Here is a 22,095-nt window from a genome sequence, read left to right as displayed (position 1 = left end):
CTAATTGACAGCCTGATTGCATCTAAGTAGGTGAAATTCAATTGTTCAGTAATATTACAACAATACTATTGTCAGTATCTGTCAGGATTCAGCCTGGGTTCGGCTGTTACTTACCACAGCGCCGGCTTCCCCTCACTAGCGAATGCGGCGAGACGTCAGGTGCAGCGGTTGGTGACACTAAGTATTTTCCCCGGGGCCCTGGTGACTTCCACGCAATCCTCCATATCGGAGTTCCCGCTGCGGTGGTCATGGGCGCAGCCATGTCTGAATCACATGACAGTCTCTCATCCAACGGTAGTCTTGTCAGTTCTCAGCTGACTTCCTCTTCCAATGGACAGCTACCTGGGGGTATAAAGCAGGACTCCAGGTAACAGAAAGTTGACTGATGGTTGCTGTTGCATCGTTCCAGGCTCCACGTGCACGTGCAATTTTCCAGCGATTATTCCAGCGTAATTCACCAGTGTATACTCAGTACCTCACCTGAGTACTGAATCCTAGTGTCTCTTTCCAGTGTTTGTCCTGCGCTTGGATCTCCAGTATGTTCTCAGAACGTCATCCAGTACAGATTGCCGGAGAACTACTCCGGTGATCGTCCTGTGTTTGGATCATCATAAGTGTACTCAGTACAACATCCGAGTACTGAATCGTAGTGACCTATTCCAGTGATTATTCTGCACTAAGACTATCAGTTTGTACTCAGTGGGGGCGATTCAAATGTTTTGCCAGCAGCTTTTTATTTAAGACGCCCGATGGAGCAATTCAATTGGTTCTCCGTCAGGGCGCAATAGCCGCCAGCGCTGGCATTTCTGCTCGCAACCTTAGGAGGATGCGAGCAGAAATGTGTGAGAAACCCCCTGGTTATCATGCCTAAAAACACAATTGAATATCCCCTAGTATGTTATCCTGTACTGTTTTACAGTGCACTGCTCCAGAGCTTATCCTGCGTCTGCATCACCATTGAATACTCAGTAGATCATCCTGCGGCTAGATCTTCATTGTGCACTCTTTACATCATCCTGCATCTAGATCTCAGTTGTGCACTCAGTACATCATCCTGCATCTGGATCTCCATTGTGCACTCAGGGCCTGATTCAGAGCCGGACGCTATTTGCGGACGGTCGTTCAGGAAAAGGGGGTGGCTATTCAAATGAACCATTCGCTCTTTGCGGTCTGTTGACGCCTCCATGTCTGAACGAGCGAACAAAACTTGCGGTAGTTTTTTGGATAACTGAGCGGACTTCACAATTATTTTACTTTAATAATATTCTAAATTATCACTCCTGTGTCTTCCTTCCCTATTGTTCTTTTGTCTTCATCTAGTAACGAACACCTGACCAAAGGGCAGAGACCTGCTTGCTAGGTGCAGCTGAAGCCCACATCCCAGTTGGAGGGATCACTTGCGAAGGCTTCCCATTAGGTTAGACTCAGTGCCTTTGGTCAGGTCTAGTCAACATCCGGTACTAGCTGTTTTAGAAGACTTATTCCCACTCTCCTCGGTAGCTGCTCTCCACATCCTAGTTCTCCGACTTCTAACCCTCTGGCTGTGGACCTCCAGAGTCTCATCGTGACAGTATTCTTCTACACAGGGACGACTAATATATACTCAAATGCCACTATAAGGACAAAGAAGGAACACATTTCATAATTAGCTAGGGAGTGGATGTACTTTAAAGTAAGAGAATAGGATCCTTTAATTACTTTCACAACCAATAATAGGTTATTGCTATTATTCAACAAGCCTTTAGATTCCACCAGTACTTGACCAACCAGTATGCTGACTTGGGGTGTGCTATACCAGTAGCAGCAAGGGAATAAAATGAAGACCTAATACATTCAAAGGTAGCAGCAGCCAAAGAGCTTAATTAAGGAAACTTGTTTGTGAACCAGCCACCCGAAGGGAAAGTTCTTAAAATGACTACTAAAAATATCTTTAGGTCAGTGTTTCCCAATTCCAGTTCTTGGGAACCCCTAATAGTTCATATTTTCCATATCTACTAGTAGAAGTATATTAATGACTGACACATTTTAAAAGATCCACAGGTGTTGCTAATTATTTCACTTATGATCTAAAAACAAATCCTGATCCCGAAGACTGGAATTGGGAAACGCTGCTTTAGATCATTAGATGTTGAGATCAAGTTACCTGTACAAACAGAGTATGAGTGACAAATAATTTTGCATGCATACGCACTGTGCTTTGTGTTTGCAGAATTACAAGGGTAGCTACAAGTTTATTAGCCTAGGGCAAATCTTTCACTCCCTTGGTCTACATGACACTGCTCTCTCCTGGCTATCCTCCTACCTCTCTGACTAAACCTTCTCTGTCTGCTCTTATGACTCCTTTCCCCCCCCCCACTTCCAGTTAGATGTTCCCCAAGCTTCTGTTCTTGGACCCCTTTTATTATCCCTCTGTACGTCCTCTCTAGGTGAACTCATATCAGCTCTTTTGACCTCCAATACCATCTCTATGCTGATGATACCCACATTTACCATTCCTCCCCTGACCTCTCCCCCTCTCTACTCACTCGTATCTCCAACTGTCTCTCTGCTATCTCTTCCTGGATGTCTCAGCATTTCTTCAACTTAATATGTATAAGACCGAGCTGATCATCTTCCCAACTGCCTGAATAACCTCACTTCCCACAATTTCTTTATCAATTGCCAGCACAGTTATCTCCTCTAGCCCCAAAATATGCTGTCTTAGAGTTATCCTTTTGCAGTCCTGCCATTTCCATCTCAAAAATATTTCTGAGGTCAGACCCTCTCTCACCCAGGATGCTACTAAAACCCTCACCCACTCATCTCAAGATTGGACTACTGTAACCTCATCCTATCTGACCTCCATGACTCCCTACCTCTCTCAACTTTAATCTGTCCTCAATGCTGCTGCTCGGCTCATCTTCCTCTCCAAACATTCTACATATGCCTCCCCTCTCCTACAAGTCCTACACTGGCTTCCCTTCCCATTCAGAACCCAAATCAAGGTTCTTACAAAGCCCATATTCATTATTACCCCATTTACATCTCCCTTCACACTCCCGTCTGCCCTCTTCGCTCAACAAATGCATGCCGCCTCTGCTGCCAACTGATTACTTCCTCCTACTCCAGCCTCTGAGATTTTTCCAATGCTGCTCTCTATATCTGGAGCTCTCTCCCTCTCCCCATCAGACTCTCCACAAATCTTCAAACGGGCTCTCAAGAACCACTACTTCATCAAAGCCTTTCAGCTTTTATCCTAACTTGCTGCTGTGATGTTCTGGTTTTGTTGTGGACCCGGGGTGGTAATAGGAGCAGACACTGAAACAGACTTAAATGAAAATGTGGAACTTTTAATGAGTGGTTTAGTAGACATGAATATGGCAAAAATGAAAGTCCAGTTATAGCACTAAAGTGCACTTGGGAACTGTAGTGAAATAAATGGGAAAAAGTCCAGGTAGTGACAGGCAGGAGACAGTCCAGTAAACAGGTATGGTGAGCTGAGGTAAACTGCAGGCTGAGGAGATATTATCCAGCGGAGTGCAAGTGGATGCAAGGTGGAAGGGAACAGGAGACTCAGGAACTCAGGCAAGGGGAAGGTAAATGGAGGGTGCAGGGAAGTCCAGCAGGGTCGGAACAGGCAGAAATGTAACAGGCTAGGTAGCATTTCCAGGAGGCAGGTAATGAGCACAGGAACTCTCTCTCAGCTGTCGCTGAGAAACACGTTGCACTGGCAATGAAGAGAGGCTCTGGACCTCCCTAAATACCAAGTGCCATACCGTGACTGGCCGGAGAGAGCACGTGACACACCAAGATTGGGCGATTAGGTCACATGGCCAGAGGCAAGATGGCGGCGCCCATGCCGAGTGGAACGGAAGCACCACCAGGCCTCACCAGCCCAGAGTGACAACATGCCCGCACAGAACCACGCATAGCCAATGCCCCTCCCAGCATGGATGTCTTGGGCATCAGTCCAACAGCGTTCTTCCAGACCATAACTATTCCAATCGAGAAGGTACTGTAAACGCCCCCTGCAGATACAAGATTCCAAGACCTGGGAAACCTCGAATTCCACGCCTCTTTCAGTTTGGATACGGGGGGAACAGGGAGAACTTTGCAGAATTTGTTCAGAATTAGGGGTTTAAGTACGGAGATATGGAATGAATTGGGAACTTTTAGATAAGCAGGCAGCTGAAGGTGATAAGCCACTTCAGTAATGGAGAAGGGTCCAATGAAACGTGGAGCAAACTTCATCGATGGTACTCTGAGCGGTAGGTTCCGAGTGGATAACCAGACTTGGTCTCCAACTTGCATGCATGGCACCCTCCTACGTTTCTTATCAGCCTGAAGTTTGTAGCGAGAGGACGCCTTCTCATAGTACGTACTTGAGTCCAAATTGATGCAAATCTCCGTACAGTATCCTCCACGGCTGGCACATGAAAGACAGGCAGGATTTGAAACTCAGGAACCCGATGATGAAGGCCGTAGACAACCAGGAACGGGGTTTGATTTATGGAAGAATGATAGGATGCATTATGTGCAAATTCAGCCCACGGCAGCAAATCAGACCAGTTGTCCTGAGATGATGACATGAAAATCCTCAGAAAGGTCTCAAGGTCCTGATTAACCCTCTCCATAGATCCATTACTTTGTGGATGAAGTTTAGCTTCACTTGCAGAATTGAACACAGAGTTCTCCAGAATTTTGCCACAAATTGAGCACCACGATCTGAGACTATTTCGGCAGGAAGTCCATGGAGGCGAAATATGTGTTGGACGAATAAATGAGCCAAGTCAGGGGCAGTAGGCAGCTTCTTTAGAGGGATATAATGGGCCATTTTCAAAAATTGGTCTACCGCGATCCAGATGGTAGTGTAGCCCTGAGAGCTCGGCAAATCCGTTATGAAGTACAAGGAGAGATGCGTCCATGGACGTGATGGAATAGGTAGGGGTAACAACTCACAAGCTGGAGCTTGATGCAAAGATTTATGCTGAGCATATGAGGTACATGAAGAAATAAATTCCAACACATCAGCCTTCATGGATGGCCACCAGCCTCTTTTTAAAAGTTCCAGAGTCTTCCGAGTACCTGAGTGACCTGCAAAGCAAGAGGAATGAGCCCAGGTGAGGAGCTGCTCCCTTAACTCTGGGGCCACAAAGGTCTTCCCAGTAGGGGGCTGTAGTTGTATGGTGACAAACACCCTTGACTCCAGCACAGGGGCACTATGTTGTATCTCCAAATTGTCATTACAGAGGAGGGATCTGGACAGAGCATCAGCTTTCCGATTAAGAGCTCCAGATCGGAAGGTCAGGGTAAACTGGAAATGAGCTAAGAGTATTGCCCATCGGGCCAGACAGGGGCTCACACACTGGATATTTTTGAGGAAGAGGAGGTTCCTATGGTCAGTAAAGACAGTGACTGGAAATTTGGCCCCTTCCAGCAGGTATCTCCACTCTTTTAGTACCAACTTCACTGCCAAAAGTTCTTGTTCACCTATAGCATAGTTCCTTTCGGCAGTAGAAAATTTCTTGGAAAAAAATCCACAGGGATGAACTCGATTATCTTCATAACGCTGGGAGGAGGCTCCGTCGTGCGCATGCGCGAGACCCGAATAATGACGGCCAAGCTGTCGTTATGGGTCTCGCACCAAAGGGGGCGTGCTGTCGATGGTGATTGACAGCACGCCCCCTTTGGTGGGTGTGCCATGGGTGTGGCTGTCCAGACGGAGGCGTTCCCATGGGAATGCCTACCGTCTGAGGCCGGCCCCACTGACATCACTAGTGGGAGTCAGTGGGAGTGCTTTTGGCTCTGATAGAGCCAAAAGCACTCCAGGGCTTGCGGCAGCAAGACCCTACCGCAAGGGTCTCGTCGCAAGCCCGATGGACGCGATGGTCTAGACCATCGCAACCATCATTTTGGTCGCTCGCTATAGCTGTTGGTGGTCACCCACAGCTATTCGAGCAGCCAGGAGGCCGCTCCAAAAAGGAGGAGGGACGGCCCTGATTCAGAGTGAGCAGTCTGTCAGAGCGTCCGGCTCTGAATCAGGGCCTGTTTTCCTTACAGGTCTTTAGAATTTGAGGACGGACTCATTACTCCCAACTAGATGTCCCCAGTGTCAGTTAGGAGCGGGCGTTTCCCAATTTACGGGAACAGGAGGCTACCAGGTGACCCGAGTCTCCACAGTATAGGCAGAAGTTTTTCAATATCCTTCTCTGACGTTCCTCTTTGGGGAGATGGGTATGGTTCACCTGCATAGGCTCTTCATCCATAGGAGGAAGGGATGGACGGGTAGGCAAGGGAGGGGTAGATGACTTTTGCTGGTCAGTTCTATGCTTTTCAGCCTGACATTCTCTGAAGCGTAGGTCGATCTTATTACAGAGAGAAATCATATCATTTAGGTTAGTAGGAAGCTCACGGGTGACCAGATCATCTTTTAGTCAGTCTTAAAGTCCATCCCAAAAGGCTGAGGTAAGGGCTTCCTCATTCCACTTGAGCTCTGATGCCAAAATCTGAAACTGTACGGCATATTGACTGACTGGGCGGATTACTTGTCTCAGGGTCATGATACAGAAAGAGGCTGATACAGTACGCCCAAGTTTGTCAAAAATAGTCCTGAATGATGATGCAAAGCCCATATAGTTATCCAGCAGGGAATCTGAATGCTCCCAGAGTGGGGAAGCCCGATCCAAGGCTGGACCGGACAACAGAGATACGATGTAAGCCACTTTAGTTCTTGCAGTGGGAAAATTATCAGGCTGTAAGGTGAAGTGTATATCACACTGATTCAGGAACCCACGACAGAGCTTAGGGTTACCATTGAATTTGCTTGGCATAGGAAGGTGTAAGCAGGGGGATACCCTGCTTCCTGTATTTCCAGACACAGAAACGGGTGTAGTTACTGTTACCCCAGGGGTAGATAAGGAGGTTTGCAGATTATCCTGTCCTTTAGACATCTCTTGTAGAAACTGAGCAATTTGGTGCTGCATAGCTTCCAGGTTTTCCAAACGGCCTGCAATACACCAGAATAAATCCACTCCAGACTCCTGTTCTGTGGCCGGATCCATTGGGCCAGTGCAAACTGTGATGTTCTGGTTTTGTTGTGGACCCGGGGTGGTAATAGGAGCAGACACTGAAACAGACTTAAATGAAAATGTGGAACTTTTAATGAGTGGTTTAGTAGACATGAATATGGCAAAAATGAAAGTCCAGTTACAGCACTAAAGTGCACTTGGGAACTGTAGTGAGGTAAATGGGAAAAAGTCCAGGTAGTGACAGGCAGGAGACAGTCCAGTAAACAGGTATGGTGAGCTGAGGTAAAATGCAGGCTGAGGAGATATCATCCAGCGGAGTGCAAGTGGAGGCAAGGTGGAAGGGAACAGGAGACTCAGGAACTCAGGCAAGGGGACGGTAAATGGAGGGTGCAGGGAAGTCCAGGCAGAGATGTAACAGGCTAGGTATCATTTCCAGGAGGCAGGTAATGAGCACAGGAACTCTCTCACTGAGAAACACGTTGCACTGGCAATGAAGAGAGGTTCTGGACCTCTTAAATACTAAGTGCCATACTGTGACTGGCCGGAGAAAGCACGTGACACACCAGGATTGGGCGATTAGGTCACATGGCCGGAGGCAAGATGGCGGCGCCCATGACGAGGAGAACGTAAGCGCCACCAGGCCTCACTAGCCCAGAGTGACAACATGCCTGCAAAGAACCTCGCCAAACACCAGCGCCACTGCCAGATGCCCCCCGCCACAGTGACGTCACAGGTATTACCTGTCGACCACCATGCCGAGAAACCCTGGTCGTGACAGCTGCTACATGCTCCTTCCTCGCTGCCTACCCCATCTATGTCATGTCTGTGTGCCCCTCCCCATTAAAATGTAAACTCTCATGAGCAGGGCCTTCTACCCTCTTGTGCTTGTCCTTACAAGCACTGCGAGCACTTCAATCAGGTGACGTGTACAATGACGCTCCGTCTTAATTATGCATGCCTCTTTAACGGCGTTAAGATGCTCAGGCACGCCTGCATTCGCACCTCCATTCCCCCGTTTCTAGTGGCCTGCCCCTGTCACCACCCACAACTGGCTTCTCCTGTCACTCATTCTGATGGGCTGTCTATGCTTGGCAAGCAAACGCTTCCCGATCTTTTGCAATGGTTTGCGCACGCGCGATGCGTAGAATGCAAAAATCGGCCAGCTACGAGCAAACTCTTCTTAGCAACCGGGTCTTAATCGAGCCCTAAGTGTATGCATTAAATTAAGCCCTATATGACTGCATAGTGTTTGTGCAGTTTTAATATCATGGAACATTTCAAGCTTGAGCCAGTGAAGATCTTGGTGTAGGTCAGAAGCTTCATCCAAACTAATTTCATTCCAAACGCCAAATTAAAATATACTGGTATATGACATAGACTTACAGTTTGTGCCCCCAACCCTTTACAACTAATAATACACAGCACAGAATTTAAAGTATGGGTGTAATGTAGGTTTAATAAATGTTTTTAATCAATTACCATGGTATTGTTCTCTTTCTCTTTATTGAAGAATATTATTGTGTTGTATTAATCATGTGGTTATAAACATTTCAATTTTTTTATAATATTTTTGGGCTTTTACTTTCTGCATCTATTTTTTACACAATGACACTAAATGTGAACAGAGCTTGCACTTCCTTTGGCAAAGTTCCTAGAAAATTGTTTGGCAAAGACTCAGGATTGTTAATAGGAACAGAAATTGTGCACTAAATACTAGTGTCATACATGTTTAGTATGATGGTATTATTATTATTATTATTATTATTATTAGCAGAACATAATTATAGAACAATAATAATATAAACTTATTATTTACAATTGATGGATGCACAATTATGTTTAAAAAAATACCAAATAAACATGAAAAAAGGACCTATGGCCCTCATTCAGACCCACTCGCAAGCGGGCGCACGTACGTTAGGCGTACGTACAAAAATATTTAAATTCAATGGCTCGCTCGTATTTTCGTTCGCATCTAAAATTCCTCCCTAAACTCTGACGACCCCTCCTCTAACTAACGAGCGTACGAAATAGCGAGCGTACATCCCCGAAATGGCTTGAAAGGAACGCACGCACACGTATAAACAGGAAGTGGCCTTGTCAGATGTCGATTACCTGCTCCTTTATTCTGCCTACCTCCATCAATCGTATCATGCCAATCAATGTATCAATTAGCTTAATTGTTTGTTTTTTTTCAACACAATGCAAGAAACTTTACTCTTGTCCGTGTTTGTGTTTACCCGCAGAATACGTACGGATGAAACATTCGCTTTTATTGTTCAAAAAACATGTGAACCACAATTAAACAATTGTACTATTGCTGTGGATCCCCGCATATTTCCCTGGGTTCATTTCTTTATTTAAATTTGCTTACGCATGTCACTGCATCAAGCCTATCATAACTCTCCAGAGATTTCTGGCCCTGTCGAACACATGACTCATACACTAACCAATAAAATTGCTCCTGTTAATTTCCAAAATACATTAGCCAATCAGAAAATTTTTACACACTTTATCAAAAATGATTTTTAAGAAAAACACCATTGCCATCATGAGAGCCTCCGCATTCACCAGGCGTGAGCTGCTGGTGCTTACGGAGGTCATGGATCGCCGGATCACCAGCCAGCCTCAACCCATGACCAACCGGCAGAAGCGCTCCGCGTATGCGGAGGTACGGTCCCGCCTGCGGTCCTTCGGCTCACGCCGCAACATCGGGCAGCTGGAGCGCAGGTGGTCCGACCTGCAACGGCGAACGCCCCGCTTGCTGGCATGCTTTCGCATGCAGATCCTGGCAAGTAAGTGTTATGTATTGTGGTTTTAATGTTTGTGTTTGTGGGGCAAACTGCGTGTGCATGTTTTCCTGTCTGTTCTATTTATTATTTGTACTCATATCTGCGTCTGCATGTTTTCCTGTCTGTTCTATTTATTATTTGTACTCATATCTGCGTCTGCATGTTTTCCTGTCTGTTCTATTTATTATTTGTACTCATATCTGCGTCTGCATGTTTTCCTGTCTGTTCTATTTATTATTTGTACTCATATCTGCGTCTGCATGTTTTCCTGTCTGTTCTATTTATTATTTGTACTCATATCTGCGTCTGCATGTTTTCCTGTCTGTTCTATTTATTATTTGTACTCATATCTGCGTCTGCATGTTTTCCTGTCTGTTCTATTTATTATTGGTACTCATATCTGCGTCTGCATATTTCCCCTCTATTTCTGATTTTTTAATTCTACTGCTATTTTTTTTGGTTTTATTTTTTATTTTTATTTTTTTTTTGGTTTGGTTGCCCGGATTTGTCCATAAACTAAACGCAATTTCTTTGACATATTTTAGGGGGACAGCCAAGACTCCGCCGTCAACGTCCATCCAGACGGCGTTCCCGCCCACTCTCCCCAACCCCCAGCCAACACTCCACCCCAAATCTTTCCCCTATTCCCCACTCCTCCCCATCCTTCCCAGACCCTCTCCCGGAAATGTCGGGCCTCCTTCCCCTCCGTCCCACTTCCCCCTCTCCTCCACCCACCCCTCTTCCAATTACCCACACCCCGGAGTCCAGCATAACTCCGCCCCATTCTTTGGGGAATGACGGATCCTCCGAGGAGGATCATGGAGGTTTGGCCGGAGCTCCCGATTTGTCTCCCGGTATGTTTTTTTAATTTTTTTTTTAAAGCACAAACTGTTTGTATGTAATCATGTGTCGTGCCTTTCTTCGTGTTTTTGTGGCTTGACTTTTGTTGATTGTGAAGGTTTGCCTTTACCTCTTCCTGGTGATTTAAGCATACACATATCATACCTGTGGGAATTTGTACCTAGGCCTTGTATTTTTGCCAGCCCACCCTTTTTATTTCTGTTTTTGGGTTTAGGAGTGATTTGGGTTTTTTTTTAAGTTTTTCTGTGGATTCCCTATTGTTGTATTAACCCACACACTTTTCTCACCCACAGAGGAACAGAGGCGTCGGCAAGAGGTGGCGGATGTTGTGGGGCAGATGCGCCAACATGTAATCGGCCTTCTGGTGGCCCTCGACCGGCTGTCTGGCCTCCTTCGGCATTAGATTTTTTTTTTTGTTTCTATTTTCCAAATAAATTTATTAAGACAAATATACGTTGTGGCTCATTTTTAAAAACCAAAACCAAGATAGTTTAGCCTGACATAAGTTCCTGCAAGGATTTCCCTTTTTTAAAAGTTAGATTGTGTTTTGTCTTTGTATGTCAAACAGACACCAGAAACACATAACAGTAACAATGTCATTTCCCTTTTTGGGTGTAGTGTCAATTACAGATTTCTACATTTTCCAGGTTCCTACTTGGTGCGCAAGCTGCTTAGGCCAATCTTACAAATCCCAAGGTTGGGCCAGGCTTCCTTTTGGTGTGGATTGGGAAGCTGAAAACATATTTCAGTTTTGCTCAACTGGCGTCAGTACTGGTTTACCCCTTAGTCAAATGTAACTTGTGTTAACCTGGTTACACTTGCTGTTAACGTCCCAAAAAAGGAAGACCATTTCACTCTTCAAACATTTATTCACAACATAACAGAGAAAACAAAGTGGTCACTCCCAAAAAAAATACACAGTGATAAATTCAAATACAACACATACCAAGAAATAATTAAATAAAAACACAAAATCAAGAACTGGTTGACGAAGGACCATGCCAACATGATTCCACAAACATGGCGTTGCGATATGGGTTCCAGAATATATGCCCAAAAGGACCAGATCCAGGTTTGGTAAGGGTAGCAGGAAGTAGTGAGCGTTGGAGTGCCAAAGATTATGTGAACAAACAGAAGATGGTGAGAAAAATAAAAATAAATTAGATGTTCGCCAAAAAACACAAACACATTAGGTATAAACACTGGAGTTTTGTTCAAACTTACCTAAAAAATCTGGCCACCACATCATCGCGTATGGCCCCCCCACATACTGACCTTCGACCAACCTCGGGGGGGCCATCCTCAGGTAAGGCATCCTCTGGCTGCATTGGGACACCACTCCTTATGGCAATGTTGTGAAATATCCCACACAGGACCACAATTTTCGACACCATATCCGGCACATACATGAGCTCGCCACCAGAGCGGTGGAGGCATCTGAATCGGCCTTTTAAAAGGCCGATACAGCGCTCCACCACTTGCCTGGTGGCTGTAAGTGCGGAATTATACGCACTTTGTGGCCCTGGTGTGGGAGCCAAATAAGGAGTGAGCAGCCAGGACATGCAAGGGTATCCACTGTCTCCTGTGAACAAAAATAGACCACATCAGGAACACTGTGTATCAAGCTTAACATTGTTATGTACTAAAGGTCTCCACTTACCCAGAAGCCACGCATCACCAGCTTGTAGGTTGGTTAATTTCTGCCATATCCCTGATTGCCGGATGACGAAGGAGTCATGAGCACTTCCGGGTAATTTAGCATTCAGGGACAGGATCTGGAGGGAGGCATCACATACCACCATTACATTCAGGGAGTGATAGTGTTTCCTGTTTCTAAATATTGCCTCCAGCCGTGCTGGAGGCTGAAGTGGTATGTGAGTACCATCCACAACCCCTATGATGTGTGGGAAGCCAGCTATTTGGTAAAAATTGGCCTTGGCCACACTAAGGGCACCCATATCCAAAGGCATTTGAATAAAATGATGGAGGTGCTTGAAAAGTGCCTCCATCACTGCCCTCAGGATCCTGGAAAAGGAGGATTGGGAGATGCCCGCCACTATTCCCACCGTTGTTTGAAATGATCCTGAGGCACAGAAATGTAACACCGCCATAAATTGCGTCAGTGGTGGTATTGCTGTTGGACTGTCAATTTGCCGCTCAAGATCACTTTCTATTAATGAGAGAGTGTCTATGATGATTTTGGGAGGTAGACGGTAGCGTCTTAAAACCTCATCATCGGGCATTCCAAAAAGGGTGACACGTGTTCGAAATATCTGGGGCCTTGCATGCCTACGATGCCTACGCCTGGGACGAGTTTGAGGTTGGTCGTCTTCCGGGAGCAGGGCCAGAACAATTCGCCCCAGATCTACCTGAAATTCAAAGTTTACAATGTAAGGCTTTTGACCCACCCCAAAAGTAATAAAAAACAACTTAGCTTTCTGATACCATCCATAGCTGCTTACATGCCGGGGTATTGTCATGATACGTATAAACTGTAAAAAAGCCAACAATGAGACTTCAAAAATTTAGAGGGTGTTTTTTTGGTTTAAAAATTGTTGCAAGCCAACACAGAAAATAGCGGAAAAACACATTTGGCCATCGATGAAAACGACATTGCACACCGTACGTCAAATAGGGTTCAAATGGACCCAAAAAATGGAAAAGGGAAAAGCAAAACTGGATTATATGATGAATAAGCCGTCAAAAATGCGGTAATTAAATCGCAAATGCAAGTCACTACACCAACAGTCAAAAATGCGGTCATTAATTCGCAAATGCAAGTAGCTACACCAACAGTCAAAAATGCGGTAATTAATTCGCAAATGCAAGTCACTACACCAACAGTCAAAAATGCGGTAATTAATTCGCAAATGCAAGTCACTACACCAACAGTCAAAAATGCGGTAATTAATTCGCAAATGCAAGTCACTACACCAACAGTCAAAAATGCGGTAATTAATTCGCAAATGCAAGTCACTACACCAACAGTCAAAAATGCGGTAATTAATTCGCAAATGCAAGTCACTACACCAACAGTCAAAAATGCGGTAATTAATTCGCAAATGCAAGTCACTAAACCAACAGTCAAAAATGCGGTAATTAATTCGCAAATGCAAGTCAAAAAATGGACTTACCCAACTCGAATATATAAGATTTCCACAAAAAACTTCTTTGGGTCCGAAAACCAAAAAAAACTAAAAAAGATGAAATGAGTGTTAAACAAATTAACGAACCACAAAACAGAAGAATACACCAATTGGCCACAAATTTGAATGCACAAAACTTACCAAATCAGGAAAGGATGTGGAAAAAATGAAAAAAATGCGAACGGAAAAACCAAAGAAATGTAGCAAAAACAAACAAAAAACCAACTCTGCCAAATCCTCCAAACGCAAACAACCAAATCCAAACCACTTAACCGACAACACTCCAACAACCCCACCTCGACTCCACACACACCAAGCCATAAATAGTGTTTATTTTCCCGCACAAATTAAGGATGAATCATAGGGACGCACAATCAATGATGCGGCCGCAAACTAAGGACGCATGTATAAATACGTCACGAAATCACATAGAATTTCTGGATGATTTCATGCTGGAAGCAGAGACATGGCTTCAAACCAGGGAAACAATGGTCAAAATTGCGGCGGTAAGGCCTTCATGCATTTTGTGTCAATGATTCTTTTAAAACATAATATTGTGCAAGTTATGAAGTGGCTAAATCTGCATATTTACCCAAATAGGTGAGGAGGATGACATGGAAGAGACTGCTGGCCCCAGTCAACCCGCCAAAGCTGCCAAAAAAAAAAAGGCAGCCACATTTCACAAGCAAGGAGATGGAGGTTTTGATCCAGAAGTGCGTTGACATCCTGCCCCAGGCAGCCAGGAATATGAGCCAAAGCCAGAAGTGGAGAATGTGGGAGGAGGTCGCCGTTGCTGTCAATAGGGTGGGTGATTATGTCCGTCTAGCCCGGGATGTCAAACGGCGGTAAGTAAACACTTTCCCATCCTATAAACAAACCCCATTGTAAAAAAAAGGATAATGGTTCCAAATTCATTCCACAGATGGGCAGACTTCAAATATCGTCTAAAGCAAAAACTTGCCGACAGGGCTAGGCATGCAAGGGGGACAGGTGGGGGTCCCACCCCTGTGTCATTGGAGTTGACAGACTTAGAAGAGATGGCACAGGGGTGTGTGCAGGCTGTGGAGGTGTTTGGCGTGTCCAACATGGATACGGACATGCCAGACTTTGCGGCTCCTCATGTTGGCCAAGGTAAGTCTTGTGATGTCACCAACTCAGAAATGCTATTGTGCCAATATGTAGATTCTAATGTGAGTCTTTTCTCCAATTTCCTAACAGAGACAGAGGCGGATGAGTCTGCTCCAGAGGGGAGCCTTGGGCGCAGAATTTCTGCTGGCTCTGCAGGGGAGGAACCAGTACATCCGGCTGAGGACCCTGCAGAAGCCAGTCCAGGGCGTGCCCCCTCGCAGGCAGTGGGCCTCCTCACAGAACTCAATTTTAAATCGGATTGCCATACGGAGATTCTGCAGAGGATGGACGCCAGTCTGATACGGGTGGCTGAGGCCCTGGAGCAAAATGCTGCGGCCAACGTGACCATTGGTCAGGCCCTGGCGGAAAATACCAGGGCCAACATCCGCATCGCCGATGCCCTGGAGCAGCTCGTTCGCCAGCACATGGTGGAGCCGACCTCCCTTCCTGCCGGAACATCCGGATCCTCCACCTCTGGCACAACATCAGCCAATCCTCCAAATGTGCCTAGCCCTGTGCCTAGTCCAGAGGCCACAACATCTGCCTCTGGACAGGCCAGCCCGATGGCATCCCGGACCCGGTCTGGCGCCCACCCTCACCCAGCCAAACGGGCGAGAAAACGGTGACAGCAATGGCGACTTTTCCCACACTCCTTCTGTGCTTGGCTCATATTCCTTTCTGGTCAAAACTTCCCTCTCCTTTCTTGTGAAATGTTTTTAAATTTTGTATTTACGCTTATGTTAGTAGTTATGTTATATTTTTTTTTGGATCAAATATCTTGGCCACAAAAAAAGGCAATACAATATTAGGCCAATTTGTTTGTGTGTAAACAATAAATTAAAAACAAAACACTGACATTGTATTGTGACATTATTGTACAAATGGGTTACATTTAATCCTGGCCTTAAACGCAAAAACTGACCCTCTTTAAAAAAAAAAAAGGCCTCTTTAAGGAACGTTTAAAAAATCACATAGCGATGCAAATTCCACAGTAAACCAAAAAAAAGGGGAGCTAATTAAAAGATGATGACATTATTGTTACAATAGGCCATAACCACCAAATTGTGGCCAAAATAAAACCCCAAAAATGTACGCTAATTGATTGTGTAATCATGACATTAGCAGCTCTGATTTCCACCTGCGTACGCTTTTGTGCTATCCCAATAAACTGCTTTCCAAACACATACCAAGCCGGATTTCAATCCAACACTAATTACTTTACTGACCAGCCGCGATTAATCGCTGCACCATCGTGGAGTCCCGGGACGGAGGAGAAGGCCATCGCCAATGTGGTCGAGTAATCCTGACCCTAAGCTGTGCGAGCATTTTGAAGGGAAAGCGGATGTTTCAGTGACGTATGAGACGGTCCGAACACATTTGACGTTCGCATCTGCTAATGTATGTACGCCCCAAAAACGCCTCGCCACGCCTGCGTTTTTTCATCTCCACCCCCGTCAACACCCCAAAACGCCCTGTTCTGTCAATCACATTTGACATGTCACTTCCTGTACGCTATTTTAGGAACGAGAGAAAAAAAGCTCGCAATCTGCCGTACGCACATGCGCAGTGTAACACCGACGCATGCGCGGTTAGTCAACATCGGAACGCAACGAGCGTACTGTTGTTAACGTGCGGCTCTGAATGAGGGCCTATGCTAGCTAAATGGCAAAATAGCCTGTTATACCCCTTTCTGACAGAAAGCCAAATTACCGAGTCATACATTTCTACCCGGTAATTTGCTGATCAACACAGGTTTTTTTCTGTCTGAGAGGGTCAACCCGGGTCAAAATTCCCGGGACTTCGACCCAAGATTTTACCAGGGTCGGAGACCTGGGAATTTAGACCCGATGATGAATGATGAAAAATATTTAAAATATAAATTGCAAAATCACTAATATTTTTTCCTTAATTTTCATCATTTTTACAGTAATACTACTTTCAGACAGAAAAAGGCAAAAAACCTGGCTTTTACCCGGCATTTGCGTGCCAGGTTGTTTTGCCATTCCCTGCCTGTACCCCCCTTCAGACAGAAGAGCAAATTACAGGATCATACATTTCTACCCGGTAATTTGCTGATTAACACTGGTATTTCTTCTGTCTGAAAGGGTCAACCCGGGTCTAAATTCTCAGGGCTCCGACCCTGGTAAATTCCTGGATCGAAGTCCAATCAAGCATAAAGTCATTGAACCTAGTCTGAAAAAGGCAAAATTCTGACCCATAATCTCTTTCAACTGTCCATTTTATTAGGATGATGATGATGATGATTATTATGATTATTATTATTATTATTATTATTATTTATTTGGCGCCACAAACTGTCTGTAGTGCCATAAAAGAAAAATTACAATAAAACGCCAAAATAATACTATGGGGTAAATTTACTAAAGGTCAATTTGGCATTTTGAGTGATTTGAGGTGCGATTTTCATTCGATTTGGCTTCGATTTTGCTTTTGGATATTTACTAAAGACCATATTGAATGTAAAATCGGACTTCAAATCGAATTTTTAGTCAAATCGGCCTCAAATCGACCATCGGAAAAACATTGGTACTTTTACATAGCCCAACACACAAAACCCTTATTTACTATCATTCGATTTGAAATCGACCTCAAAATCGGACTTCAAATCAAACTAAAAATCCCCAATACAATAGACCTGCTTCATACTTTCGATTTGAGCATGAGCAGGTCAGATTGAAACAGATACATGCAGACATCAGTGATATGCCTGCATTTATCTCACTGTAAAAAGCAAATAAAGAGTTAAATTTAGAAAAAAATTTACGTGAGGTTCCCCCCCCCCCCCAAATCAGAACCAGCCCCGGACTGCTGAAACCCAGTTCTGGTTGACTAAGTACAGGGAAAAAATGAAGTAGGGTCTCCCTGTACTCAGTACAACCAGCACTGGGCTATGGGAAGCAGGGCTGGTGCTGGATTTACAGGGAAAAATTTGCGTAAGGTTCCCCTGTAAGATCGAGAACCAGACCTGGACCCTTTCTAACGGGGGACTGATGCCACAGCCAGGGGAGCCCTATCACCGGGCCCCCCCAGACGCAGCATCAGCCCTGACCGTTAGTCAGCCCAGGCCAGGGATCCCTGGGGAGTTGGGGACCCCTTCAAAAAAAGGGGTCTCCCTCTCCAGGACACCCCTAGCCTGGGCTGATAGCCTGAGGTTATCCCCGCCACCCCTGGGTGGTGGGTGGCGGGTTGATTGTGTAGGTGTTGTGTAAAAATAGATAAAAATAAACATTGTCTTTCCAGTAGAACTGCAGGTCCCAGCAAGCCTCCCCCGCATGCTTGTACTTGGAGAACCACAAGTACCAGCATGCGGGGCATTAAGGGCCCACTGGGACTTGTAGTTTACCTGTAAAAAAATGTTGCAAGAAACACACACACACCTTACAAAGTATAACATTAATACATACATACATACACTCACACATTCTCACCTATATTACCTCCAGTGGTCCCCTTCTCCAGTAGGCATCCATGGGTTAAAATAAAACGAAAACCCAACCATCGCATTAAGGAGTAATCAGTCTAACCAGAATGATTACTCCTTCCCGAATGAAGCGCACAGACGCGTCTTCATCCTTTGAAGCTCCATGTCTGTGCGTTCATTGGCTGAGAGAGGTCAGACCCCGCCTCTCAGCCAATAAACGACTCCCTCCATTGAAGTTAATGGTGAGAGTAGCAGGATAAACTTTAGTTACCCTGCGGCTCCCACCACTGAGTACAATGGAGAAGCCATTCATTGGCTGAGATTTGAGTCGATTTGAGAAGTGCTAAATCACTCCTCAAACGAGCTGCAAATCGACCTTTAGTAAATTTACCCCTATATATTCAAACAACGGGGCATGCAAACTACTGTGTAGAAACTACACTGCCCATGGTGGTCAATGGTTTGATCACTGCTAATGCTGGGCATACACTTTCCAATTATCAGCCGGTCAGCTGATAGTCATCTGATTGGTCTGGTAATTGAACAGTGTATTGCCGTAACCGGTCAGTAATTATCAGTCATGCAAAATTCTACAGCATGTCCGACAGATCTGATAATTAGTCGGACGCATCTGGCAGTGTAAGCGCTGCTGCAGCCAACCACCCAACATTTCTCCTGTTCCTTCACAGAGGAGGAACGGGGAATTTTTTCCTCCCCAGACGAGGATCGCAGATATTGTGGCCATACACTGTAATCTATCTCACAGTGTATTGCCATGATCTCTGATGGGTTTCAGCTTGCAAGATAAAATGTCTGTCGCTCTGACAGACATTTTGGGTCCAATTAGAGGTACACAAAGTGTTGATGCTGCATGCAAGCGGCTGATAACTTCAGCCTGCGCAGGCGTCCAGTTGCACTGCACATGCGTCCCGATGTTTACCGCTGTAAGCCGCAGAATTAATTTGGATGCAGAGAGAAACAATTTCAGTGAACGTTCCTGTGAGGTAAACCACACACAGGTGTGTCGCAGTCAGTGTCTGTGTCTCACCCAGGCGGCCATGTCCAGACAGAGATTCTATGCCTCATAGGGCTGATGCAATATCCAATGGTGCGAGTAATTTGCGTCTAATGGTGCGTTTTAATGTACACAGTGGTGGATAAGCGCCACAGCTATTGAGCGTCTCTATGAATCCCAGCAGCTGTGACATTAGAATAAAGACACACTTGCACTGTGGCAAAAAACGCAATCTCGCCTGTAAAAGCGTACACCTCTGAATCAGGCCCTTTATATCACAGTGTATGCCAAGCATATGTCTAAAGGACATTACTCAGTTTTAATTCTCCTTAATCTCTCTGCTGCATTTGACGCTGTTGACCACTCTCTTCTCATAGAAATGATATATTGTCCTGTCCTGGTTCTCATCCTACTCATCAAATTGCTCTTTCAGAGTTTGTTTCTTTGGCCCCCCTCCGGTCCACTTGTTTTACCAGTTGGATTACAACAAGGTTTTATTCTTTAGCTATACCACTTCTTTTGGAAAACTAGTAACACCCCTTTTCCACCAAACATCCCGGGTCTGACCCGAGATTTGGAACACGGGGCCTAATTCAGACCCGCTCGCGAGCGCTGAGCGCTCACAAGTGGGTCGATGTTGGCCAAGTGCGCATGTGCACGACGGAGGCGGCTCTGTCGTGCGCATGCGCGAGACCCGAATAACGACGGCCAAGCCGTTGCTATGGATCTCGCACCAAAGGGGGCGTGCTGTCGATGGTGAGTGACAGCACGCCCCCTTTGGTGGGTGTGCCGGGGGCGTGGCTGCCCAGACGGAGGCGTTCCCATGGGAACGCCTACCATCTGGGGCCGGCCCCACTGACATCACAAGTCAGTGGGAGTGCTTTCGGCTCTGATAGAGCCGAAACCACTCCAGGGCTTGCGGCCACGAGACCCTACCACAAGGGTCTCGTCGCAAGACCATCGCGACCATCTTTTTGGCCGCTCACTATAGCTGTGGGTGGTCACCCACAGCTATGCGAGCGGCCAGGAGGCCGCTCTTAAATTCAGAGGGACGGCCCTGATTCAGAGTGAGTGCTCTGTCAGAGCGTCCGGCTCTGAATCAGGGCCACGGTTCCAAGCCAGGCCAGACCTGGGATTTACAAAATTTCCATTGCGGCTTCGTCCCGGGAATATCTCAGGTCAACGCCGTTCACACTGCACCCGGGCACAGTGCCGGTGCTTGGCGATGATGTCATCACCATGCGCCAGAAACTCCAGCTCTCCCCTGAACACCAGACCGGAGCGGGCCGCCAACCAGTGGAGGAGGTCCTTCCCGGGGATGGGGTCCATCCCAGGGGGGGGCTGCCATTCAGGTGGCTGTCTGTATCAACTGTCACCAGGGAGGGAGAGATTACAGCCTCCCCGTATGAAGCGGGGATGGGGTAAAAATGGGGAGGATGTAATCTCTCCCTCCCCGGATGACAGCCAATCACCATGCGGGAAATGGGTCCCTGGTCGGAATACCCGGGTAACCAATTTTCACTGAGCCTGACCAGGGTTATACCCGCTTAAACCCTGCTCGAGACCCGGGAAGAAATTCTGGGTCAATCGACCAGGGATTTTTTCCTAGGACCCTTTTCCACTGAGCCATTACCCAGGCTGACATGGCAATAACCCAAGTATTCTGGCCAGTGGAAAAGGGGTCCCTTTGTATTTTAACATCATCTCTTTTACACAGTTAACACAAGTTAAACATGTCTTCTCTTGATACTCAAACACCCCTCTGACTCCAGGCCATCAATGCTGGGTGACTGGTATTATAATAGCCTCTTGTGGGGGCATAATAGATGTCAGGCAAAATGGGACAGTGACACCAATTTAAATTTTGGACTGTGCTGCAGCCCCATCTCTGGTGCTGCCACTGGCGGTAACAAATTGGTATCAGCGGTAAACAGAATATCGGTATTGTAGGGGTAAAAGCGGTATTTAGGCGCCAGCTACATGTCAACAGTAGCCCAGCGGTGATGTCATCAGGTCAGAGGTTGCGCCTCCTTCTGACTCTGGGTTCTAGTATCCAGCTTGTATAGTAGAGAGAGGAGACAGAGGGCCTGATTCAGAGCCGGACGCTATTTGCGCTCGCTCGTTCAGAAAAAGGGGCCGGCTAGTTAAATTGAGCGCTCGCTCTTTGCGGTCTGTTGACGCCTCTATGTCTGAGCGGGCGAACGAAACATGCGCTCGCTATTTTGTAAAGACGCCCCCTGGCCGCTCGCATCCTACGTCATCTCCGCTATTTATTTGATTAATCGAGTACATCGAAAGGCATCTGAACGGCTCGCAGTGCTTGTGGTAGGATTTTCCTACCGCAATCATGCGAACAGTTCAGGCTAAGAAACAACCAAGTGACGTGGTCGATGACGCTGCTTTGTTAATTATGCATACCCTTAAAATGCCCGTTTTGACCATTTGGCACACCTGCGTTCGGATCTCCACTCCCCGTTTTCAAGCACCTTCCCCTGTTACCATCCACAAACGCCTCATCCTGTCACTCAAATTAGCGGGCACTCGCTATTTTGCGAGCGCTCGATTTCCGACCGCACTGACTGGTTGGCGCATGCGCATTACGACCCATACGCATGCGCAGATGTGCGAACATCGCTCGGAGCGAACGAGCGGCCGCTATGAGCGGCTCTGAATCAGGCCCAGAGTCAGAGCACATTGCTCTCTA

Source organism: Taudactylus pleione, unplaced genomic scaffold (genome assembly GCF_031769625.1).
Source record: "Taudactylus pleione unplaced genomic scaffold, aTauple2 ptg001327l, whole genome shotgun sequence".
NCBI classification, from domain to species: Eukaryota; Metazoa; Chordata; class Amphibia; order Anura; family Myobatrachidae; genus Taudactylus; species Taudactylus pleione.
This window is presented reverse-complemented; position numbering follows the sequence as displayed.